This window comes from Lissotriton helveticus, chromosome 6 (assembly GCF_964261635.1).
Source record: "Lissotriton helveticus chromosome 6, aLisHel1.1, whole genome shotgun sequence".
Lineage (NCBI taxonomy): Eukaryota > Metazoa > Chordata > Amphibia > Caudata > Salamandridae > Lissotriton > Lissotriton helveticus.
Window position 1 is genome coordinate 1004207761 of NC_136067.1, and position 27458 is coordinate 1004235218.

The following is a 27458-nucleotide window of genomic DNA, read 5'->3' on the forward strand; positions in this document are numbered from 1 at the left end:
TATTATAAGATTTATAAACATAAGTTACCTGCATGCAGCAGCAGCATGTTAGCTATTTGCGGAAAAAGAAAGAAATTTAAGGTAAAGAGGGATTACAACAGTAGGTGATCTAAATATTCATAAGCACAAACACATTTGAGTATTCAATTTCATTATTTCAAAATATTTGTTTTTTCCATTCCATAAAACAAATGAAGATAATTAAAATACATAAAACCAGTTAGAGGATCAAAAACAATTGGGTTCTCGTAAAAACAAAATAAATCTCTAAAAAAGCATCTCATAAGCACAATTCCATAGAGTTAATGTTGGCCAATATCCAGATATTAACAGATTTTTTTCTTTTATTTTTAAACACATTGTAACTAGAGAGACACACATATGTTAAAACACTTTGCGAATTACAACATGATTTATAAAACAAGATCACCTACTGTTGTAATCCCTCATTACTTTAAATTGTTGATGCACTGCCACTCAGCCTAGAAGCGCCATTTCCACAATATTTTCACCTTATTGTAACACTTGCCGGTTTGCAAAATTAATTGTGTTATTGAATCCAGTGAGAAGGGTCCCCTTTTTTGTTTCCGTAACTCTCTACAAAACATCAAAAATAAAATAAAATAAATAATGGGAGAATAAATAGCAATTCCACACCATATCCATAGAGACATATTGCTTTTATTTTGTCCAAAGCTGGTGCTTTTTGAAGCTCATTTGGTGTTCAATGTCATGCTTATATTCTATCATTGTTTTGGTTTAATTGGCACATGTTTATGGGCCCTAAATGTAACTGCCCAGCAGCTGTAGGGGTGGAAGGATCCTCTGTCTGTGTGGTGACCTTTATCTTCTGACCCCAGATATCGTCCCAGGCCTCGGATTGTCATCTTCACTGTCCCAGGCCGAGGGAGAGTGAGCTCTGAGCAGGTGTCTGTGCAAAAACCAGATTTATGAACGCATAAGAGGGAAAGTCATGAAGAAAATATCCTAGTTCTGGAAATTAATCCTATATTCAAGAAGAGCCAGAACAGATGGCAAACAACAATAAGAAGCAGGACAATATTGTAGGAGACAGAAAATCTCTTGCATGAAGAAACATCAAGAACAAGCCAATGGTTTCAAGAGGCTGAGAACCCCCATATGATCTGCATAAAATAAGCCCGCTCCAGCAAGCCAGCCACTGTTGTTGCCGCAGGGGGCGCGAATATCCACCAGCCACCTTCATTGTTTTACCTGCGGGGGGCAGGAACCACAGGCCTCAGCCTGCTTTGTGAGGAAGACGCCGCCAACACTTCCTGTTCGCGCCAGGAGGCGCTTAATAGACGGCCAGGTCTCCCGCAGGGCGAGAGCCCACTCCAGCAAGCCAGCCACTGGTGTTGCCGCGGGGGGCCTGTGAGTATCCACCAGCCGCCTTCGTTGTTTTACCTGCCGGGGGCAAGAACCACAGCCCCTAGCCTGCTTTGTGGTGAGGACACTGCCAACACTTCCTATTTGCACTAGGAGGCTCTTAATAGCCGGCCGGGCCTCCTGCAGTGCGGGATGCTCGCCGGAATGCCTGGGTGAAGCCCGGGCCATGGGCGGGCTCTACTGCGCCCGTCTGTGGCTGGCTAAGGCTGGGCTGGGCCACCTCTCTTGGCCCTGAATTATTCGCATCGGACCCACTGGAACTTTTGGCCGTTACTTGCACAAACTGTGAGTTAATAAAGCGTAGCTACTTAATTTCTTTATCGCCCAGTACCCTGCTATGGCACATAATATACCATTCTGTTTTGAATTATCAAGTTCCTGTGGTTTTGAAAAACTCTCAGAACAGTTGTAATAACCTACTGCTTTGGGCTTTTCCTTCTTTTCCTTCTTTTCCCCCTGGGATACACTATTATTGGTTGTATGGGGAAAAGGAAGTCCACCGCAAGGGAGGGTGGGGGTAAGTCTGCCGTGGTAAATTTAAAAGCTAGTAGGAAAGAAATTGCTCATAGATCGTTTACCAACAACTGTGTGTTAGATCGCATAGACGATGTACTGGAAGAGTGTCAAGACATTTTCTCTAGCTACCTTCGGCAACCCTTACTCCTTGGCTGAAACGTTATCCTCCTCTAACTCATGACCCAAAGCTACTGTGCATATTCCCTCTATTTTCACCAAACGCACTACAAGAAGTGCAAAGAAAAAGTCCACCAGCCAAAGCAGTGTTTCACAGACAGCTGTGGTCCATGATGCAATAGAACCAGGGACTTCTAATACCCCCTGATTGGGGAAGATAATAGTGCAACAAACATGGATACTGATGACACCAATAGCACCAACGTTGACATCAGTATCCCCCTCTTTAATAGATGCTCCCCTCTACAAGATCTAACTTAGAACAACATGGGGATGATGGCAGAAATAGAGCCGGTATCAGATCCATCAAGTCCAAGTTCCATCCTTGAGGAATGGGAGGGCCAAAAAAAACCAACCATGGGAATGAGGCCCAAATAGGGGTGACTATGGATGCTACTGTGATTATTAATGTCCGTAGGATTGAAATTACCCCTCTTACAAAGTTAATGCTAGACCTCACAGATCAGGTTAAATGACCTTTGGAATAGGAGCGGACTAAATCACATATTACAGAATATCCCATAGGTCCTGAAGCAAAACCTTACCCTCTTCAGATCAATACTATTAGCAATAATTCCACACAAAATATTACTCCATTGATGGCCATCTTACACAACCCTCTTTAAAACCGACCCTGAAAAACAGGGAACTAGAGAGCAGTAAGACGGGTAGAAATAAAATACTCGAGAACACTAATGAGTTTCTTCTCAGTAACGCACGTGAATTGAACCAAAGTTGGTCAAAAAGCATTTTTATGATAAATGTTCCTAAAATCATGACACGCGTTAAACATGAAGACCATAATTTCCTAATCAACAAATCCATCCATTGGATTAGAAAGGTCAGGGTGTGTAGACCCGTCATTAGAGAAGATATATTATGGGCAAAAAGATTAAGCCATGGTTCTTCCCAAATGGATTCCATCGAGTTGCACCTAAGAGATGAGAATCTGTTGCATGAGTTAATAACATTCGAAGTAAGGACAATTTCACCATCACCCACTGGCATTCAGATGAAATATAACTCAAGCGTTCCGTATTTGCCCAAAATATACTAAGAAAACCTGGGTACTTGGGCAGATAATGACTCAATTTTAGACAAAGTGGATTGACTGTTACTCTTAGACCCACAAAATCACATTCCACCTGATCAAAGAGAACTGACCGACCGCTAGTTCAGTCCATAAAGACATTTCACATAAAGACTCTGCTCCACCAGTGCCCCTGCCTCCTGATCACGTGGCCCCAATTCAGTCACACCTGGCAATGTACCATAATGTAATGTATTCTCTTGACTTTGTTAATGAACATCATGAAGCCCAGGATAATGGGACTGAATTGGAAACTGTACAAACCCCTGATAATCTGTGTATGTCAAACAGGGTAACACAGCAATCAGAAATACGACTAATATCAAGGAATATAGCAGGGTGGCCTTGTCATATGGGTAAAAATCACCCTAAGAATTTACATAACTCAGCTGGATCTTCCATCACAAGATTTAGTTGGGGTGAGGATTTCATCATGTGACTAGACCGAAATTTATATAGTAAATATTTATAGCAGACATATCCCGTCCAGCAAGGAATCCCCAGCGATAGACCAGTTAGATTTTTTTTAAGGTACAATCAATCCGAGGGCAATGGTAATCGCGGGGGAGATTTCAATTGCATATTTGAACCAAGTGTGGGACTAGAAAATATTTTTGAAGAGGAGGACATTGCAAATAACATCTGCCCCTTGGACAGTAGCCCGGCAGTGCCCTGCACAGTTGCTGTTTCATAACTCACTCAATTGGTCTCAGGGCATGGACTTAGAGCCTGCAATGGTCGGTTGCCATCCAATAGACCGAATAGACCGAATGCCCTTACATTTAGCAGGGGTAATTGTAAGAGCAGCATTGAAAACATATTGACATCTATCGGCTTTTGGCCAAAGGTACATGATTTGGGAATTGAAACTAGAGCCGATAGTGGCCATTATCCTCTGTGTCGAACTCTAGCAAGCCCCCTCTTCCAATCCACAATCGTGAGCGAAAGGAATTCTAATCTGATTTCAATTGAACCCATAGTAAGAAATAAACGCAGAGCCTTAAAATGGCCATCAATAGTGGGAAAAGAAGAGGTTATGACACAGATTTATGATACCTTTTCAGATGTCATCTCTCCGTATATTAACCTGCCTGCAGCAGAGTTCCCAATACTAGCAATACATCACACATTAGTAGACAAACTGAAACCTATTTTGAGTAGGATCCCTAAAGGAAATGAGGGGGGAAATCAGATAGCAGTAATTTGGTTAATCCTTGGTACAACAAGGAGTGTTGCAACGCCAAAAGTGAGCTTATCTTTGCAGCCAGATCAAAAGACGTCGAGGAACTAAGAGAAAAAAGGTGAAATTATAACAGACTTTTAGTGCAAACCAAGAAGAAATGGGATGATAGTATCTGTACAGAACTGATTAGTGCATCCAAGACCAAGGACCATGCTGGCTTTTGGCAATTGATAGCTAAAGGTAACAAAGTGGGAAGTAGCAATAAGGATCTCTTTCTAGATGCTAGCACCTGGGTCAATCACTTTTCCCAACTGTATTCAAAGTCCGCAATTAACACAACACATAACCTGCAAGGCCATATAACAATCCTTGTCACAGCCTCCCTGTCTTTTAGTTTGAAGGATACCCTGGCAGCCATCGATGCAGGGACAGATAAAATACCAGGTGACCTGCTGAGGCATGATAAAACTGTTTGGGGACCATATATTAACTATCTTTGTAATTCAGTGGCTGTGGGTGCACCAGTTCCGGAGTCATGGGAAGGGGATGAAAATATTACCATTTTTAAAAAGGTAACCGCCAAGACCCTGCAAATGAACGGCCTATAAGCTTAATCGATATTTTACAAAAAATGTATGCTAAGCAGATTTTACCAAAATGAAATGACTGGATTGAGGAGAACCATATTTTATCACAATATCAGGCTGGATTTAAAGCTAGACCAAGCACAATTGACCAGGTCTTCAGATTTCTCTGTATGATTTGGAAATACATGATCTTAAAAAAAGGCCATTTGTACATCTCCTTTATTGATCTGAAGGCTGCCTTTGACCTCATCCCCAGAAATTTGCTTTGGAACTCCCTAAAAGATCAAGGGGTACCAGAGGAACTCCTTGCGCAAATAATAAGATTGCATGATGATAACTATGCGAAGTTAGATGGGGGTCCGATGGGCGAACTTACAGAGGCAATCCTGTTAAAAAGGGGCATAAGGCAGGGTTGTGTGCTGGCGCCCACCCTATTCTCACTATACAGAAATGATGTCCTAGAATACCTACTGGGCTGTGCGCATGACTCACCAAAGCTAGGAGGGGTGCCGGTACCAGCTCTTTTATTTGTGGAGGACACTATTTTAATATCGCAAACCCCAAAGGGCCTGTAATGCTTAATAGATTCTTTTGGTGTATATTGCGACTCTAAGGGCCTAGAAATAAATTCTAGCAAAACAAAATATATGGCAGTAAACCCACATAAATCGTTTTAGAATAATATAATTGTCCAGAATCAGAAGCTAGAATATGTGCAGAACTTTACTTATCTAGGCATAACACTCAACACCAAAATAACCTGGCAACCGCAACTTCAGAAAAGTAAGACCATTTTGCTCCAAAACTCTCTACCAATACTTAAAAAACACAAAAAAACGTATCACTAAGGCAGTAATCCCAGCACTCGAAGTATATAAATATAGGGCACAATCAGCATCCCTTTATGGGACGGAACTATGTGGGCCTTCATGTAGGAATACCTTTATGGGAGAAAAAAATACAATTTTTAGGAAGTTGTTAGGTCTCCCTGTGCGCACACCTGTAATTCCTATTGTTATGGACTTCAATACTAAACATATTGATCACCAAGCCATATTAAGACCATTACTGTTCTGGGCGCGACTGTTTTCAACAACCAAACTAGCCACCTATAAAGAAGAGCTTAAAGAAATTCTATGGATTGACCAAGCGAATAGCCTAAAGGGCATTAGGCATGTCTACTCCTGGCTTTGCAAACTTGGGCTGAAGCACTTTTGGGAAGAACCCACCCTATGGACATTAGCTTCTAAGAAAATATTGAAAACTACCTTTTGGGCGTATATTCAAAACAGTTTGTCTCACAGCTCAGTCACCGGCAGATTAATGGCCCAGTTTCTTCTTATGAAACCGACCCCGGCTTTTGAGCTATTTCTGGATGACGTGTAGCCCCAGTTGGCAAAATCCCTAAATATGAAATTTCGTTATGGTCTTCTGCAAACCGACTTGAACACATCAAAATGGGCCCAAAAGCAGATGAGAGTAATACGGAGTGCTGTGTATTATTCCAACTCAATACACAAGAAAATGACCTTCATTTACGATTCATTTGCCCTGCCTATGCTATGCCCAGGAAAAAATGGATCAAACCTATCCGTCGACACCTGGGTACTAGGTCTTGTTTTGAGGCAGAAAGAATATTGAAAACAGACGCATCCCAGAAAATTGTTTTCAGTGTCAGTAGATATTTGTTTGCTGTGGGCATAATAAGAGGGAAAAAAGATTTGAAATTTTAGTAGTCTGAAACACATGTGAAATTTTGATTTATGTTGTTTATTATTTCTGCATTTGCACTTTAGAAATTGTGAGGGGGACCAAGTATAAAGTACTGTTAAGCATACTATGTCTTGTATAGAGTATCCAACCAGCACTTTAAAGCACTTGCACTTTTGTTATTGACTAGATCTATTTGGAAAAGTTGCACTTATAATATGTCTACATATTCCTCTCCAGCCTTCGGTTCTTCTCAACCCCATTTGGATTTGATATCCTCTGCAAGTGCTTCAGATATATTAAATTAAGCTTAGCATTTTTATCATTTTTAAACTGTAAGATAGATTGCCAGTTTTCTCTTTTAAATATTTGCATCTAAATTGTGATCCTTTTAGTATTTGCAAATTGCCTAAAGCGGTACCTGTGGAATGCTTCGTTCTTTTTAAATTGTGTTTTATTAATCAATGTGCATGAAATGTTATTATGTAACTTTTATGGTTTAAATCAAACCGAAATACAGATTATTGAATAGAATTGAACTGCCTTTAAGGCATTCACGTTTTGTGTTCAATTACTTTGTGATTATATGTATTTCCTCTGAATACATTTTAAGCCTTGGTGCAGGGGTAATGTGATGTTGATTTCAGTTGTAGAAAATGTATGTTGTTGATTTCATGAGTTGTCTTGGGGACAATTGATGATTTTTGCATTTACTATTATAGATAGCACAAATTGGTTTAGGATCGGTCCCTTTATAGAGAGATGTTTTGGGAGAACGTATAGTTTGCAATTGTGTCTCACTATCTGTCTTGATTTTTCACAAAAAACAATATTAATATTTAGAAAAGGATTTGTTCTCCAAGTATGTTTTTATCTAGTGATTATTTGGCAGAAAATCCTCAATTTCAGCTCGACAAATTTCCGAGTTGCAGGTATAGTTTACAACGGGAAAACACCATCATCCCTGCTATTATAAATCACTTGTTATTTCAAGGACAGAAATGTCTAGGGGACTTTATTAGAGTTTAACAGACATGTTACTCCTTCATGTTTGTGATGGAATAATCAGTCTAGCAAACTGTAAGTAGGGCCCAAAGATTCCTTTGCGGAAGTGTAAAGCAATTGTGAAAATAATGCATACTTTTTAATTTTTATTGTTCCTGGATGAGTAGAACTGAGTGTTCTAACAGAGAGTTACAATGACAGTGAGGGAACTGTAATACATGTGTTGAACACCCACAAGGTCAAGACTTTGTGGGTGTATATATACATTTTAGCAAATCATTTACCATTGTGTTCTGTATATTACACTTCACGATCAGACAGAACTGATGAACAGGGTGTCAGTCTACTTTGAGATGGAGCACAAATCAGCCTTGGGAATGTCAAACCTGTAAGTAGTGTCCAAATAAACAATCAGATCTCTGAACACACAGAGTGAAAACTATCAGCCAATAGGGGAATGCTTGCGACAAAAGGTCTGGCAGGAGATGATGAATTCGATGTGCTACATCCAACCCTATTCATATCGGGTAGCCCCACTACACCCTTTCATCATAGACCCAGTACTCGAGGATACATCCAAAGGTGCTCCCACTTCACAGGGTTGTAGCTCGCGCTGGTAACACGTGTTACCAGTGTGAGAAGGTTCCCTGCGAAAAAACATGGCACAGCATGGTGGGTGAAAGCAACTGTCCATAAGAGAGAAGACTTCTCAACAGATTAGTAGATTACTGGACATCTGCCTCACTAGCTCATCGGTTCACTGGTTACCTGGTTGCTCTTGGTTCAAGTATGGATTTGGGGGTGTACCCTTCAGCCTACCTGCCCCCCCAAGCTCTGTGTGAAAAGTTTCTTATTATGCGGTCAGACAGTAAATATCAACCTACTTGCCTAGTAATCTACTATCATATATTAATCAATACCATATAATGCCAGAGCAATGTTACATGAGTCAGTCAACACCATGCTGTGCCTCAGTTGTCCCCATATAGACGGGTAAGGCAACTATGTGCCAGGAAACATCTATTTCACACCCTCCCATATGCAAACTCACGCTCCCATGCATGCACACTTACAAAGTCTACTTCTGCTTTCCTCTCCTTTACTTCAAAGAAAGCCAATCACACTGCACAGACACTTGCAGCATCAAGACAGCTAGGGGTTGTGTGCCCCATAAGTGTCTAACATCTTGTCATATGACCCACCTGTCTGGGCACAGTGAAGTGTCCCAGAAGAGAAGGAACCGTCATGGATCTAGGCCTCCTTTAACTAGATGTGTGCCCTTTATATCCAAAGTTTAGATGAGGTCAGCAAACTTTAATAACTCTACAATACCTTGTTACATAGGGAAAAGGGAGAGTTCAAAGGAGGATCCCGGGAACAGGGCATAGATTAGCGGTTCCTCTTCATGCTACTGCATGTTTGTAACCAAGACAGTGCAGAAAGAATAGCGGGTGGTCCTTGTCGGTCATGGCTTGCTACTGTGAATGTGTTATATGGGTTGACACCAGAAAGCTACCTTGCCATGGGATTTGTGCTTTTATGGGTAAATGTTTTTATATTTCCCAGTTGACAGCAGTAGTACTTTCCTATTGGCTAGATATCTATCCCTTGCTACATCATCTACAAATTGACTTTGGTATGGTAGCAGTTTTGTATCAGCAGGCAGCATGTTTGTAGGCCTCTTGGGCACTAGAGCAGAGAGGAAGACACAATGCATAAAAAACTAAATGTAGGTGATCCACTATATTGTAGGTGCAGGGTTCAGGAACTCTAATGCCCCAATAGACAAGTTACCACTGTCAGGGACAAATTATCTCTCTTAGATACCACTAGTAATGAACTTTTTCTACGTACAGTGAAATATACTCATTGTAATCTTACAGTAAAATAAAACACACCTTCATAGTGGGGTTTAGATTTCTCTTCTCTAATTTCCCTTTCAAAATCGCATTGAGACACATCGCTTTTCTTTTGGAACAATTCTATCTTTTCCAGTTCTATTTGACTTGTGGCCAAAGTGGATGTAACTGTGATATCACTTTACTCTGACAGACAGAAAAATTTTTCTACATTCGGCTGACCACGGACCGCGGAATGGAGCCGTTAAATGGCAGGCAGTGGTGGCTGCAGTGGTAGCGGTGCAGTGGCTCGGTGCTATCATCTTCATCTCACTGCTGGGCTGCTGAGCACTGGGAGCTACAGTGGTCGGGGAGCCCCAGTGCCTCTTCGCATTGTGCCGCTCCTGTACCTGCAACACACAGCTGCCTCATTAACTGTTGCCACAACACACACCCCCTTCTTGGGGTTTGAGTGGCTTTGGAGATACCTCCTTGGACGCCCCATAGGACCCAGAAGACCAAGGAGGACTCATAAAACCGAATCCCAGACCCGGAAGGAGCCATCCAGAGCCGAGGTAGATTGCTGCTGTGTGGTGGGGGGAACCCACGGCACAGTGGTCCTGTGGTTGTGATTTCTGTGACTGACAGTTCCCCCCTCCCATGTTCCCAGCAGGACTACACGTTAGAACTACATGGCCCCTTACAGCCACTTACTGCTCTTCTGACCATAGCTCACTGATCACTACAGCCTAAAGTGGTCATACAAAAGGAATTAATGTCTATTACAACCTTCAGGACAAATGAACAGGCCCGGGAGATATTCTAAATTGTTCAAATATTCTATATCTGCTGTTGAGCATACCCTCACTGGCCTATTTAACATCAGCTCATCTTGCATCAGTGCACTTTAAAAATTACACCTGGATAAGCTATAGGGAGTCAACCCTAACAAAGTGGACCAGCAGGTTAGACACTCAAAACATCACGGCAGAAAAAGAACTACTTAAAGACTGGGGGATCCGCGTACCCCCAAGTCCTATTAATGAGGTTGTATAAACAAGTGACACAAGAACCACAGAAAAGCATACTAAGGGGTACAAAATCGACCCCGAACCAAACCTGCAATAATAACATTAAAATCCAGTTTTACAAGGGCAACGTAACTAGACATTGCTTGGAGGTAAGAGCATCTCATGACGCAATGACATCATAAGACTGGGCCTGGATCTCAACGGTAAACATCGTTTACAATGCGGTGTTTACACCCCACGACCTTTACCACGCTGCCATTACAACGCAAGTCGTTACTACGACTTGCGCTGGATGGCGCTGTTGGTTAAGGAATATTGTAATTTTATATTCCAACACCTTCCCTACTGTTACATGGACTGGTGTTGGAATATAAAATTATAAGATTCCTCAATCCGCGCCCTCCAATGCAAGTCATTGTAACGACTTGCGTTGTAATAACCGCGTTGTAAAGTACCGCGATCTAAAAAATCGCGTTGTACTGACATAAATCCATCTCAACAGCACTGTATACCAATGGGAAGGCAAATTCCTAGTATAAGATAAATTTCGATCCTGCCCGGATTCCAACATCTTTGGATACCAAGGAAAGCCCAAACAAACAACTTTGAAGTCATAAAAGAGCTGACAACAAGAACCAAGATTAGAATAATAAGTTGGATTGTGGCTGGGCCCTGACCGACTTTAGCTAATAAAGAATCGGTGGAATTCCTCAAAACAGGAGATATTCTATGCATACAGGAAACATGGATAATAACACCAAGTTCTATTAAAGATTTCCAGGCGACCCACACAATCTAATCTATACTACTATAATAAAGGAAGAACTTTCAGCCTTTGAGGCGGGTAAACTCGGGAACCACAGCGCCAATCCACACACCCGATACACCGTTGGAATCGTCAGGGTGTGTAGATGGTTATAGGCTATAAAAATAAAAAATAAAAGTTATTTAAAAAATTTACAGTTAAAAAAAGTAGTCCCTCCGAAGTAGCGCCGGCCGCGACGTGCGTGCTCACGTCAGGAGCGCGGGGAGGAGCGGCGTCCAGGAGCGCGACGAGGAGCAGCGGTGACTTGAGGAGCAGCGGACAGGCCAGCGGCGGTGCAAGCAGCGGACAGGCTGGAGGAGCGGCGGCTGAGGTAAGGGAGCGGCGGACATGGCGCGGGGGAGGAGTGCTGACGTGAGGAGCAGCGGACAGGCCAGCGGCGGTGCAAGCAGCGGACAGGCGGGAGGAGCGGCGGCTAAGGTAAGGGGACCCATGTCGGGGCAGGCGGGGGACGGGCTGGGCGGGGGCCCGGGCTGCAGGAGAAAAGAGAATGATCCAGTGTTTTTATGGTGAAACAGCAATCCGTAACACACCTCGAGGCCAAAAAGATTAGCTATGATGTAAGCTTTCCCAGCCAATGTAAACTCTGTAGAACGGATTGGTCAGCTGTACACCTCTGCAAACAAGAACATACATATTTAAAGCAGTATATCAGCAGCGGACAGGCGGGAGGAGCGGCGGCTGAGGTAACGGGACCCATGTCGGGGCAGGCGGGGGTCGGGGCAGGCGGGGGTCGGGGCAGACGGGGGTCGGGGCAGGTGGGGGACGGGCCGGGCGGGGGCCGTGCTGCTGGACAATGTCGGGGTGGGCGGGGGTCGGGGAAGCCTGTTGCTCCTGGACAATGTCGGGACGGGCTGCTAGTCACTAATAAGAACAACATCTTTGGAAGACCAACTGGTGGGGTCTCAATCTTTGTAAAACTAAGCCTGCAAGTACGAATCAAGGAATGGCCCATGCACTCCACTGATGTTCAGATCATAAGTGTAGAATTAATTGGACTAGAGGGCATCCCAATCACAATCGCAGTAATTAACCTCTATGTTAATCCGAAAAAGAAGGCAAAAGCTGCAAACAACAGGAAGATCACTGGACTGATTAAAGAATATCTTTACAATAACCCATGGCATGAATGCATCATTACTGAGTATTTTAACACGTGAGACCTGTGCCACCCAGACAAAGCAAAGGGGAGCGTGGGCGGAATATCATGAAAGCCTGCATTAATGAATTTAACCTAGAGTCTGCGAACCAAATAGGGCAGCCACACTGGAAATTACAACCTACATTTAAAAAAATCTCCTCGCTAGACTACATCTTCTTGAGTAAGAATCTAGTGAAGAGATGTGAAGAAAATAAGGTGCCACATACCACTGCCAGCTATCATCATCCATTATCCATTCTTGTCAATGTAAGTACCATGATGCATGAGGAACATCTCACTGTTGGTAAAATGCTTAATCCAACCAGTGAACCAGCATTGATGAAATGAATTGAATGGGGACCCCCAAGTCTGGCCAGATATGAAAAGTGGAAACAGGATATTTGTACAAGTGGCCGTCAGAAAAGTTGGTCAGAAATCATGGATTCACTATTTAAAGCTTTGAGCGCAGGAAGGCAAACCACGCAGGAAGGCAGACCACACATAAATGCAAACCCACTGGAAATGGGCCAATTTACCTCCTCAATTACAAAGAATTCAGAGAAAGTAAAAAGAAGTGCCTTCTGGCAGAGCTACATTACAGGAGAGAGAAAGCATCAAAGAAACTGTACAAACAAACTGTCTGGCAGCTGAAACAAACCAATACAGAAGAAAAATGGAAACATATTTATGCACTGTTAGCACAAAATAAGAACGGGGAGTTTTGGAGCTGTGTTAACGGCATAAATGGTGGAGACCATACAGATAATACTGTACGTGCCAACAAATGGGCAGCCCATGCAACAAGGCTTCATGTCGATCAAGTTAAACCCATGACTAAAACCATGGAAGTAGAGGGTACTCACCCCGATGAGAATCAAAAAGTCCAGCCGGACTTGAAAATGTAATCAATGTTTAAATATGTTAGATCAGACAAACCAACAATGAAACAGTGGGACACAATCTTGTATCCACAGTGCTACACATACATTGAAACAATACAAATATTTAGGGTATTTCAGGCATATAGAAAACAGGAGCAAAAAGGAATTTTAAAATGCATTTGCTTCACATATGTGGGAAACACACGGTTTATGGCACATAATAGTACATTAGTGTTTAAACCACATACTGTGTCGACGGCGTTTCGATCCAATTAGCAATAGAGGATCATCATCAGGACATTCATTGTTTGCCTGAATGCAAAAGCCATGGCGCGACTGTGCACCGGGAGGTTGGTCCGAGTTCCATTGTGAGCCCCAGGAGCCCTATTACAGGCTACCACGCTCCGTAGCGGGAGCCATATTCATCAGCCCGCAGGTATCCCCTCAATACCGGAATATTCTAGGGGAACGCGCTTCCTTCAGCTATTTCGCTCCATAACCGGAGCCACAATCGCCAACCGGCAGGTATCACCTTATAACTACTCAACACCGGACCGATCCTGTGTGATGCGCTTCCTCAGACTCAATGGGATTCCAAATTACCCCACAGTGAGGTACATCGCGCCCCTGTAAGCTTCTCTAATAACCGACCGGATTAGAGCTCCATCCTTTACCATAGCCACACTCCACGAGGCACCACAAGGATTGACTTCTCCACCTTCTCCTACGTTACAAGGTTCAGAATTGTTTGCTGGCCTACAATCATTATCGTGACAACTGAAACCCATGCTTTTGCATTCAGGCAAACAATGAATGTCCTGATGATGATCCTCTCTTGCTAATTGGATCGAAACGCCGTCGACACAATATGTGGTTTAAACACTAATGTACTATTATGTGCCATAAACCGTGTGTTTCCCACATATGTGAAGCAAATGCATTTTAAAATTCCTTTTTGCTCCTGTTTTCTATATGCCTGAAATACCCTAAATATTTGTATTGTTTCAATGTATGTGTAGCACTGTGGATACAGGATTGTGTCCCACTGTTTCATTGTTGGTTTGTCTGATCTAACATATTTAAACATTGATTACATTTTCAAGTCCGGCTGGACTTTTTTTCATTATAGTGCATATTGTGGCCTATAATTATTGTAGTTGTTACTTTCTTTGTCAAGGACCGTTGTCTTTAACTTAATTGATACCCCAGGTCCTTGCTTACCTAGCGGGTTCCCTTGTTCTTTTGTAAAAGCCCGATGAGAATCAGGCAGAGCATTTTGCCCCAACAGAGAAAGAAACCCTTACCACACTCAAGGGAATCATGAAGGATGGGGCTCTAGGGCCTAATGGGCTACTAGGTAGCATCTTCAACGAAGATAGAGTTTTTTGGGCCCCACACATGCATAGCCTGTTAAACCAATGCTACAATACCTCGGCAGTACCGGACTCATGGAAAGGCTCTATCTTGCATCCCATTTATAAGAAAGGGGATGCTTCCCACCTGGAGAACTACAGACTGATCGCGTTGTTGGACGTTGAAAGGAAGGCATGGGCAAAAGAGCTTCTGAAAGAGCTAGAGGCATGGATAACAAAAAAACAAATTATACCGCTATATCAGATAGGATTTTGGACAAATTCATTTACACTGGACAACGCCATTGCGCTATAATACCTGGCAAGTAAGGCCACAGAGCCCGCCACCCCTCCACTCTATGCACATTTTGTCGACTATAGTGCCACCTTTGACGGCATTAACCGCAACATACTGTGGGCAAAAGTTGCAAAGTGGGGCATCCCAAGGAAACTTCTGGCATCCATCATGACACTTCACACCGGCGCTTGGGTTCGTACTAAGCTCACACAGACATGTGTAAAAGCTAAGATCTTTACTAATAACGGTCTAAAACAGAGCTGTGTGATCTCCCCCACATTGTTCAACTTATACACTGCGGATCTGGGAGAGGCACTACTAAAAACCAATATCTTTTCTCGCAAACTAGGCCATCTCAGACTTCTGATATTGCAGTACACAGACAACCTTGTTCTCCTGAATCTAACTAGAATAGGCATGAAAAGGGCATTGGATTCACTACACCTGTATAATATGGAAAATAAACTTCAAGCCGACACAACAAAAATTAAGGTGCTGGTTGTTGGCCATAAACCAGAAAATCATTATTGGGTTGGCATCTCGGCCCATTAATGATTGCTACTGCTAAAAAATACACTTATTTAGGAGTACAATTCTCAGACACTGATAGACCAAAATTGCAGGCCAAAGCACTTGAGGCTAAAGTTACCCATGGTTTATGCAAATTAAATCATAAGCTTGAAAGTCACTCACCAGAGGGCATCCAATGAGTAATGAAAGCACAGCTAATTTCAACATTGAGCTATGGCCATCTTCCCTTCCCTGGCCTGCTGCCCGACAAACTGGAGCGCCTGAAAACCATGGCTTTTGGAAAGGTTTTTAATCTTCCATACTCAACAAGGCGCACATTGATCCGCCTTGAGACCAATATTCCAGCAATGAACATTGAATTTAAAAAAGACATAGTCAAATTCCATTCCTGCGTGATCAAGGCAGGCCCTGACACAATCAGCGACGCTTTACAAACAGTTTTTAATGATAATACCAGCCCCTGGTCAAGATATCTCTTGATGGCTAACAAGACAGTGGGCTTGCCAGCAGACCTTTTAACGGATACACCCTTCACCTTCATGACTGCTTTGCAAAGTCTGTATCTGCCCAGTGCCTGACCCTTGATTCCTTGCTTTTCAACGACCTCCTAGGAGTCACCCTCAGCCCTATGCTCCGGAGAGTCAACGACCAGCCCTAGAGCGACAGCACAAAATCTCTCAACTACTCGCACTTCCCCTCTTAGGACGGCTCTAGAAACTCTAGCCCCCCCTTCTTTATAGGGTGCCTGCCCCTGTCCCACCTAGTCACTATGCCATCTGCCACGTCAGACTACTCCAACCCCACCTCTGCATACCACATAAAACAGCACAGCTCAAACTCCTTCTCGATCAGTTTCACCCCTAACCTCTCACACAAAGCAAAAATAAACTTTAAACAATATCTGATCAGACAACATCCTGAATACCTATTTGTGGATATCTATCACTGCGCCTCCAAAGGACAAGTAAAAAAATGGTTTTCATCTTCCGCACTGAAAGACCCAAAATATGGAACTCCATCCTCAGATCACAACTCAATATCTCCAAAATGACACACACTTCCCATAGCTGTAAACTGACTTTCTCAGCCCCCAACCACACTCGGCGTAATGGGAACACCACTGCAACCATCTACTCCAATAGCACAGTTCTGATACAAGCCAACAACGACAATCTAGAAACCTTTGATGCTCTCTTCCCATCCCTCCGGACTTCCCCAGCCCACGCACTCCTCCCCTGCCCGCTCATCCTCCTCTCCCTGAAGAACCCAACCCACCAACAGAACTCACCCACCTTTCCTGTGCACCCTAGTAATAACACCTGCCCCCCTTGTGGGACACCACCCCCAACACCACCAGAGAGAACAAGACCCCTCTACCCCCCTCTGGCAAACCCCGCACCTGACCCCCACCCTCCATCCCTCCCAACCCACTTTGAATGACCTCAACACACAGTACGTTACTGTCAACACCCGCCCCAGTCCCTCATGCAATTCAACATTGCCGCTCCAAATTGGCCCCTGCCTCCCTGCACCCCGCTCCCGCCAAGATCCCACATGGACAGCTCATCCACAAAAGGGCAACCTAACAGCGTTAGGCTCCCCCGTCCAGGTTCAACTTTTCCGCCCAGAAAACCCGCACAGACATAGAGACTGGGCAGCGACTCACCCTGCTTGAAAGCCAGATAATAACCATAATCCAGGGCCTAAGTAATTGTAATTTGTAATTGCTATTTATAGAGTGTGTTATACGGTCTCTAAGCTCTGTGAGAGGGTACTGCTTTAGCCCTGGTGGGAGTAGAGTAAATTACCGTGTGCCCCGTTGCCTCCTGAAAGAGTATAGTCTTGAGCTTTTTCCTGAACGAAAGCAGAGAGTGTTCCTTTCGTACATTCTCAGGCAGCTTGTTCCACATTCGAGGGATGCAGGTGGAAAATGCTCTTCCTCCGATGGAGGACAGACGAGAGCGGGGGCAGACCAGCAGACTGGCCTCTGATGACCGTAGCGCTCTGCTTGGGTTGTAATTGGCTAGGCTGTTCTTAATATATCTTGGGGCTTGGCCATAGATGACTTTGTGTGTAATGCAAAGGCTTTTGAACTTCGTCCTCTGCCTGATTGGGAGCGAATGTAACTGGCGGAAGAGAGGCGTGGGATGCGTTTGTCTGGGCACTCTGAAGATCAGTCTGGCATCATTGTTCATTACTATCTCTCTAGTCTTGCCAGTAGCTTTCCCGGGAGGCCCAGGTAGAGGGAGTTGCCATAATCTAATCTTGATATAATTAATGCTGATACCACTAGTCTAAGGGTGTCAAAAGTGAGAAGGGGGGGCAGTTTACGAAACTGTCTCAGCAAGCCTGTGCATGTGCCCACTATTGCCGACACTTGTTGAATCATGGACAGCTTGGCATCGATTTTAGTACCCAGGCTTTTTACCGCCAAGGCTGGCTCTGGGTATTTGCCTAGCTCTTGTGGCCAAAAGAGATTGCTCCATGGGTTTGCATCCGTGGTGAAGACCAACACCTCTGTCTTACCTGGGTTGATTTTGAGGGAGTTGGCCGTCATCCATTTGACTGTAAATTTAAGGATGTTCTGAACTCTAGCATGGGCAGCTGGAGAATTATCCATCTGAATGATCATTTGGGTGTCGTCGGCATAGTTATAGATCTGGCACTCCATCTGATTTAATGCGGCTATCAAGGGTTGGAGATAGGCATTGAACAGGAGGGGTGACAGTGCCGACCCCTGAGGAACCCCGCTGGGAAGTGTGCCTGGCCTGGACACAGCGTCGGTCAGCTGTACTCTCTGGGAGCGGCCATCCAAAAAGGACGTGAGCCATGCTAGTGCCTTGCCCTGGATCCCTAGATCAGAAATCCGCGACAGGAGTAGGTCATGATTGACCATGTCAAATGCCGTGGATCGATACAGGAGGATCAGGGCGCATGGTTTCTTTGTGTCTGCCATCAGTCTTAATCCATCTAGTACTGATAGCATTACCAGTTCCGTGCTGTGGTGGGCCCGAAATCCTGCATGGTTGGGTTGTAAGAGATGGTTGACTTCCAGATGATGTGAGATTGAGAGACGCACATGCTGTTCCAGAATTTTTTAAAGGAATGGGAGTTGGGAGTTTGGCCGGAAGTTCTTCAGGTTTTAAGTGTCGGCCCCAGATTTTTTCAGGAGTGGAATGACACGTGCCTCTTTGAAGTCCCTAGGGACTAGTCCTGTTTCTAGGGAAGAATTGAGGAGTGACGTGATCTCGGCTTCTATCCCTGGGAAAGTCCTCTTGAAGATCCTTGGGGGGCAAAGGTCCGCAGGTGAGCCTGATTTCACACGCCCTATTAATAGAGCCAAAGCTGCAGGCATGAGCGTAGGGAAGGAGGTGAGGAGTTTGTCACAAAGGGGGAGCTGGGGTGTCGGTTCAAGAGGGCATGGGAGCGTGGGGGTGTGCTGAATTACATCGAGGAGATCCTCCACTTTTGAGGTGAAGAACACTTGTAAATTATTGCTATCCTCCCTGTGCATGATATTCTGAACGAGCGTCGGTGTCGTAGGCTTTCCGCCAGGCTCTCTCACTTTGGCGAAGCAGTTGTTTCATACTACGTAGGGCATCACTGAACCCCTTTCCTTTTGTCCCTCATTCTTTCCCTTCGTGCAGGTGCGAGTGTGTTGATAGCGCTATTTAGCCTTCGCGCAAGGGCAGTACTTTGTGCATCGGGGTCTCCAAAAGTGAGACTATGGGGGCTGGATTTTTCCGAGGACCGAGACCAGGTCCTCAGCTCTGAGTGAAATCCTCACCAACCTTGCCACACCCCTAACGCCACTCTGTTCCCCTTCCTTCCCCTGTTTCACTCAACAAAGGCTTTCCAATGCTCCCCTGCTGAAAGGGATCTCCACCCCCCTCTCTAATCAGACGCAGAGACCGAAAAGAACTAGAGATGAAACGTCTGCGAGCAAAGCGGCAGCTCTTGCTTCCTCGTCCGACAATCCTATTACTGCCACCCTAAATCCAAAATACAGGTGGTCACTGGACTGGGACAAGAAGAGGCCCCTCTGAAATCCCCGAGACCCCCGGCCACACTCACTATCATCCCCACGGTCGCCTGAATGAAAAACCCACATCAGATACGTCCCCCACAAACGGCATGCTCATAAACTGCAGATCAGCCACCAAACATGCCACAGAGCTAGCGCAATCCATCCTCACCCACGACATAGCATTCATCTCCGAGACATGGCTTAATGACTCCTCATTTCCACTCATGGATACTCTTGTCTAACCCTGGGCGAAGCACTACGCTACGCTCGCGTAGTTAGCAAAGTTTGCGCAACTTCCCACTACGTGAGCTGCACGTAGCACAGTGCGAACATGCGTAGCGCAGCGTAGCGTAGTGCAGCGGTCATTTTTTGCTTGTACGCGGTCCTCAACGTCATGTTCGCGACCGCGAGCATGCAAAATGACATCCCAGCGAGACTCTCAACGCAGGGAGGTCAGGTTTCTCATTGCGAGTGGTCGTGCATTCTCGCAACCGCTCGCGATGAGAAACTACCAGTTCGCGTTGAGAAAGCTGCCGCTCGAGTAAAAATCTACTAGAGCGGCAGAAAACTACAGCTTGCACTGTGCAAGATGAAGTTTTCAATGATTCCACAGTGCCGGATGCTTGTTTGCACTGTGCAATCATTGAAAACGCATTTTGCACAGTGCGAACATGCTACTATGCAGCTCGCGTAGTGCGAAGTGCACTTCGCGTAGTGCGAAGTGCACTTCGCGTAGCTTCGCGTAGCGCTACTTCGCGAACTACGCCCAGGGTTACTCCTGTCCCCCTGGCTTTGTAATCACCAACAAAGATAAGAAAAGATCAAAGAGGTGGAGGCCTAGCTATCATCCACAAAAACAATATTTCCCTGACAGAAATGAACTCTTTCAACTACAACACCTTTGAGTGCCTAACCGCCAACATCAACACCAGCAACAACAAAACACTTATCTGCCATCTTATTTACCACCCCCCAGGCAACACCACCACCTTTCCTAAACATCTGTATGACCTGATTGCCCACTACTCTCTCCGGAACACAAACAACCTTATACTGGGCGACCTCAATCTACACTGGAATGAAGCAAACAACCTGCTAATCCAGAACCTGAAGGATCTGCTTCACAGCAAGACCCAACACTGCTTAGAGGAAGCCCACAACAAAGGAGCAATCCTAGATGCCATCATCGCCCAGCACAACACTGTCACGATGGACCACACCCTGACCGTGGACTGGTCTGGCCACTACTTAATCCTTTTCCACCTCACTCAGCCAATCACACTTAAGCCCCCCACCCAAGACCCTCCGAAACGGACTAGAAACTTCACTCAAATTAACATGACTGACCTAGAGGGAAGGATTAACCCTCTCCTCACTGCCTCCATGCATGATCTTTCCACAACAGAACTCACCTCCCATTACAACACAAACATGACATCTATTCTAGATCAAGTAGCCCCCTTGAAACTAAAAAAAACAGGAACATCCTTTCCAGATTTTGGTTCAACACGGACATTAACAACAAAAGAAGACAACTAAGAGCTACAGAAAGACTATGGAGGAGCAACCCCTCATCAAGACTACTGGAACAACTCAAAACAGCCCGAAGGAATTACAAAAAACACATAAGTAGCGAAAAATCCACCTTCTTCTGCGCTGCTCTGGACCACGCAAAAAACAGGCCCAACGAACTGTTCAAAATCATCAGGCAACAAACCTCCATACCCCCGGAATACTCCCTACAGGCCTTCAAGTACCTGTGTGAAAACTTCGCCAACAACTTCGATGACAAAATCACCAAGATTGAGCTCTCACTGGACATCAGCGTCAACCCGGTCTGCAAAAGCCTGCCCCAGGACAGTAGATAGCACGCCTAAGCACCCCACAAAAACCTGGAAGTCCTTTAACCCCATCCCGGAAACTGAGATCCTCAAACTGATCTCCTCCTCCAAACCAGCCTCCCACGTTCTTGACGCGATACCCACCGAACTAATCAAAAAATGGAAACTCTCCATAGCCCAAGTTCTGGTGTAAGATCATAAACAGCTTCCTGAGATCCGGCATCAAACATGAATGTCTCAACGTTGGCCAAGTCACACCACTACTAAAAAAGCCAGGCCTTGACACCAAGGAAATGAATAACTTCAGACCCGTCTCCAATCTCCCCTCCTATCCAAAATCCTTGAAAAATGTGTTCTCCAACAACTGACTCAGCACATGGATAGTGATGGAGCAAGGTGGAAACAAACATTTTTGTATACCCCTTGTGAGATTAACTTTCCATAACAGTAATAAGTACTAAATGTGTGGTTTTGAAATTAACCAACATAGAATAGAATGCACACACACAAATACACGTGGGATACTAATTTGCATGGAATTGCTAAGCATAATTTACTCATTTGTCGTATATTGTGTCATAAAGAGTACGCATTTGTTATAATCTAATTGAGGATTGCATGAATGTGCTTTTGCCTGTTTATTTGTGGCATAAATCATGACGATTGGTAAGTCAAATCATGCATATATGTTGCATAAAGCTAGGTAAATACTAATCGGGATGTCATTAGAAAGGGGGAGGTAAACAGAAAGGGCTTTATTTCGTAAATTTACATTTATTTGTGTTTGTTTTTGTAATAGTTCCTAAATTGAGGCCTATGTGAGCCAATAACGATGGATGCTGACTGAAATTCCGAGATGGCAGTAGAAGTGCGCAGGCGCCAGATAGGAGATGCGAGCTGCTTGTGACTGAGCAGTATGGGTCAAGGACAGCGTGGCTCATTTCATGGGGCCTAAGCCAAGTTTGCTGAAGTCAGCATGTTGATTCGTGGGAAAAGTATATCAACTAATAATTTAAAGGACACTTCGAAGGATGTAAAAATTAAGACAATGGCCCCCCAGTTTTCTGCAACATGAGGATGACTCCGCACAAAATTGAAATGTAAAATGATGAGGTGATGCTCATCTGATTCTAAATTGACCAATCACAGACATTCTAGGACTTAAGAGTTACAAATTTAGATAGATACATTAGTGAAAAAGGGTATAAAAGAGGACATTTGGGACATTGAAAAAAGCTCGCTTTTTGACCTGATCTTTGCAACCCGAGATGCTGTCGGTCTGCGCAATTTTTCCTATGGCGCAGGGACTTTGACATTCTTCTGAACTTAAACTTTTGAATGGGTGCGAAGTCCTGGGAGAGAGAGAGAGAGACAGAGAGGTTTTCGTTTGGAACTATTACATTCTATGCTGATGTCTTCGTCTCTATATCTGGGTAATATGACTCTGACTTATTTTTCAAAGCTGTCATGATAATAAATGAATGTTATTGAAATGTAACTTTTCTTTCAGGATATATTGCATAACTGAAATATTTTCATTTTAGTAAAACGTAGAGATCATGCTAGGAGATTTAATCTCTAAATAAAAAATTAATAAATGGAGAATTAAGCAGGTCTTGTTGTCCTTTGGTTAACTTTTACTAGCAGATCCATTAAATAAATCAATAGTGGGGTGTTTTAAAATTCTTCTTTTAGACAACCATGGTATTAGAAATAAAACTGCAGTTGTAAATAATGTATAAAGTTTAGTTCAGGCTCTCCGCTATAGCACCGTGACTCCCCTTTTGGATCTTTACTGAATCCTCGGAGCAGAGTAAATGTGTGAATGAATGCAAGGTAGGAATGATGGGCCCAGTTGTGAGAAAATAGTAAGTAGCTCCGTGGGTTAATGTGATGGTTTCTGAAGAATTTTTGGAGCCGCGCTGCACCAATAGCATCAAACTTCTTGACCCCCACCAATCGGGTTTCAGAAAAGGCTATAGCACCGAGAACGCGATCGTTAACACACAGACGACATACACAAGTCCCTCAATACCAACCAATGTTGCCTCCTCATTCTCCTAGACTTATCAGCAGCCTTTGACACAGTTGATCACCAACTTCTCATCAAGGCTTTACAAGAAAGGATAGGATCTGATGAGGTGGTCTTTTCCGATGGTTCTCCTTCTTCTTACACAGCCGCTCACAAAGGATAAAAATTAAAAACTTTACCTCTGACCTACACCCCGTCGGTGAACAACCTTTACAACGAAACTTTTACAACGCACTACCATTACAACGCAAACCATTACAACGCATTGCGCTGGGGGGTGCTCTAGGATATGGAATAAGTTCAATTTTCTATCCAACACCTTCCCTAGTGTCCACGGGGACTGGAGTTGGAATAGAAAATTAAACTTTTCACTATCCAGCACCTCTAAGCGCTATGCGTTGTAAAGGTTTGCGATGTAAAAACCGCGTTGTAAAGTCAGGCGTTGTAATAGCCTGCGTTGTAACGTCATACATCCCACCCCGTCAACAGGGGTGTTCCCCAAAGTTCAGTGCTCTCACCTCAACTCTTTTACATATACATGGAGCCCCTTTCCACCCTACTCAAAAATGCCAACATCCTATCTAGAAACCTCCTCCGTTGATGACATTCACAGAACAATTGTCACTCTTAAAGAAATCCAACATTGGCTGTAGCTTAATCACTTAAAACTCAGCCAAGACAAAACTTGAATGCTCCTCATCTCCAACAAAGAAGAGAACCATCATATTGCAGAATGGCTAAACCCTTTGGATGCTCTTAACGGCAATCACACTCTGTCCCACTCCGTTAAATCATTAGGAATCCCCCTAGACTCAATACTTGACATGGCCAAACACATCAAGAACTCGGCAAAGAGTGCCTTCTTCAACCTGAAGCTACTTAACAAAATAAAACCATTCATCCCAATCAATGACCTTCAAACAAGCCACCCAATCACTGGTGCTATCCAGACTCGACTATGGGAATGCCACCCTAACTGATACAACAAAATCTCACCTAGCTCCCCTCAAAACTACTCTCAACGCAGCAGCTAGAATGGTCACTGGAATCAGGAAATACAACCACAACTCACCAGCACTCAGAGAACTAAAATGGCTCCCAATCGAACTGTGTGCCAATTTCAGAAATGCCTGCCTCACACACAAAGCCCTGCACCCTGGAAAACCTGAGTATTTGGCTGCTAAACTCAAGAGGGCTGATCAGACAAGGAACCTCTGGAGCTCCATCACCCTACTTATCATGAGACTTCCAATATAAATCCATGTTCTGGTGTGAACAAGGGCTTCTATTGGAATTCTCCAGGGCATATTTTCAAGCCCATTATCGCCACTTTAGCGGCAGTTTTCTGACGCTAAACCGGCGATACTTTTAACGCCGTCCTCGATAATATGCCCCTATGTTCCTTCAAAACGGTGTAAGATCATGCAAGGAGGCTCTAAAGTTCATCTACACCACACAGTGCCGATGGACCTCGCATGAATTGGGAAGTTCTAGGCAGCAGCTGGAAGGACTCTACGACCAAAGCAAGTACTGATGATGAAGGCAAACAAAACATGAGCCACCGATCATCTACTGTGGCAGTTACACTGGCACTATATGATTTTATATACCGTTTATCCGCACCACTGTTTATCTTTTTCACATTGTACAGGTTTTTTTTGGAGGAGTACTGTTTGAAAATCTATCACAAATGCCTGCCCACGTATACAATAATTACTTGCATTCCTGAATGACACCTTATCCCATGCTCATGCCTTTCAGTTTTGCCTGGAGATTCTTCTTTGCTTTTCTGCTGCACCCGCAGATGTCCTAAAATGTTATATGAGACACACATGTTTTTACAATTATATGGACCCTTAATAATCAGATGCAAGTTTTATGACGTATCATGCACCGTATTTGTAGATACTATCCCATATGTCTGCCAACGCACATAATAATCACACACATGCCCATATGACACCTTATCCCATGCTCAAGTACCCATGCCATTCAGTTTTGCCTAGTGATTCTTCTTCGCTTATATATGAAACACATGTTTTTATAATTTTATAGACCCTTTAATAATCAGATGTATGTTTTATGACGTATCATGCACCGTATTTGTGAATGATTTTTGGTATTCATACAATAAAGAATCAATCAAACGCCTTTCACCATCATAGTATAAAACAGATGCCTGGAGGTGGTAATGTGTGACAAGAATATGTGTGCATATTTGTTGAGTGTATTTTTTCCCAGTGGAGATGCTTAGTTGTAGTTGTTGTATCTATGATTTAAAGCCCTGCCTTACGTTAACACTAATGCAGTGAAACTGCGCCAGTCAAAAATGTTTTGTGAAGTGGCGCTGGGAATATGTCACAGTTTTTGGGATAGCAGGTGGCCTAAATTGTTCGAGAGTTGGAGCAGCCGCATTCTACTACCTGCGTGGTAAATGGCTGTTTTTTTCCCTGAATGTGTAAAGGAAAGTACTGATTTTGGATTGAAGTGTTTCAGAATGTGTTGAAATTGCTAAGGTAGTTTTTTGTTTTTGTAGAACACAACACAGTAACAACATAAAGCAGAATATGAATGTAGCATAAACATGAAAGAATATCCATAAAATAGTTTAAAAAAGAATGCAACACAACAACAGACACAGTACAACAACACAGTAATGCAGCACTGTTAGACCTGACATCATTGGCGTGAGTCTCCAATCAATTTATGACGGATTGCCTCCTCTGTTTTGATAGGTTTTTGCTGGTTTTATGCTTTGGGCACTGTGCCACTGCTAATCAGTGCCACAGTGCAAGTGCTCCCTATGTTAAATTGATGTACTGATTGGTTATTACACAATTGGGTTATTTGATTTACTGTCAGCACCTAGTACAGTGTACCCTGTGTGCCCAGCGCTTGTAGATCAAATGCTGCTGGTGGGCTTGCAGCACTGGTTGTGCCACCCACAGAAGCAGCTTTTAAAGTATGTCTCAGGCCTGCCATTGCAAGGCCTGTGTGCAGTCTAGCACTGCCAGGTCAACTTGGCCAGGTGCACCCACTTGCCAGTCCCTAAACCTTCCCTTTGCTTCATATTAGACACCCCTATGGTAGGCCCAAGGGCAGGGTGCATTGTAGGTATAAGGTAGGACATGCTCTGATGTGTGTAACATGTTCTAATAGTGAATTACAGCCATGTTTGTTTTTCACTATTGAAGGCTACCTGTTCTCGAAGGCCAGAATGGGCAGTGAAGATTATTCCATTCTTATAATCCTAACTGATTCAGGGAACATGGTAGAAATTCGAATTTAGTATGCCTGAACTCAGAATAATAAAATACATCTTTTAGTAAAGTTTATTTTAATATTCTGTGTTTGCAAATACCACTTTTAGAAAGTAGGTATTTGCTTACCTAACCATTTGAGCCCGCCTCTGCTGAGCTGTGTATTCCTTGTCTGGATTTGTGGGTGACAGGGCTGGGGAAATTCCAGGAGACAGTCTGGGACAGCCCAGTGGTGAATAGGGAGATTTACATCCAGATAGGATGGGGAGAGTGCACCTGGGACCTAAATAGGGCTGGGCCTTCCCTCTACAATGCTGGCTCCACCCCCTGTGGCTTGTCTGATGTCTCTGCCCTGCACAGTGAAAGGAGAAGAGGAATCCTGCCAACAGAGTGCTCCAGAGCTGTATCTTCCCTCCCCTGTGCTGGCTCCACCTCCTGTGGGGCGGCTGATGTCTCTGCCCTGCACAGTGAAGGAAGAGGAGAGTCATGTCAACAATGTGCTCAGGAACTGGTTTGAACTAGGCAGAGGCCTCTCTGCCTTCAGAGAACAAAGGATTTTGGGGTATAAATATTGGGACCCAGTCCCACAGACTTTAGATCACTTCTGGAACAAGAAACCTTTCTGCCAAGGAGAAGAACCAATGAAGCTGCAGGAGTTGGACTGCCCCTCTGCCAGTGCGTTGTTTGCTGGGTTGGCATGCAGTGGTTGCTTCATTGCCAAGGGAAAG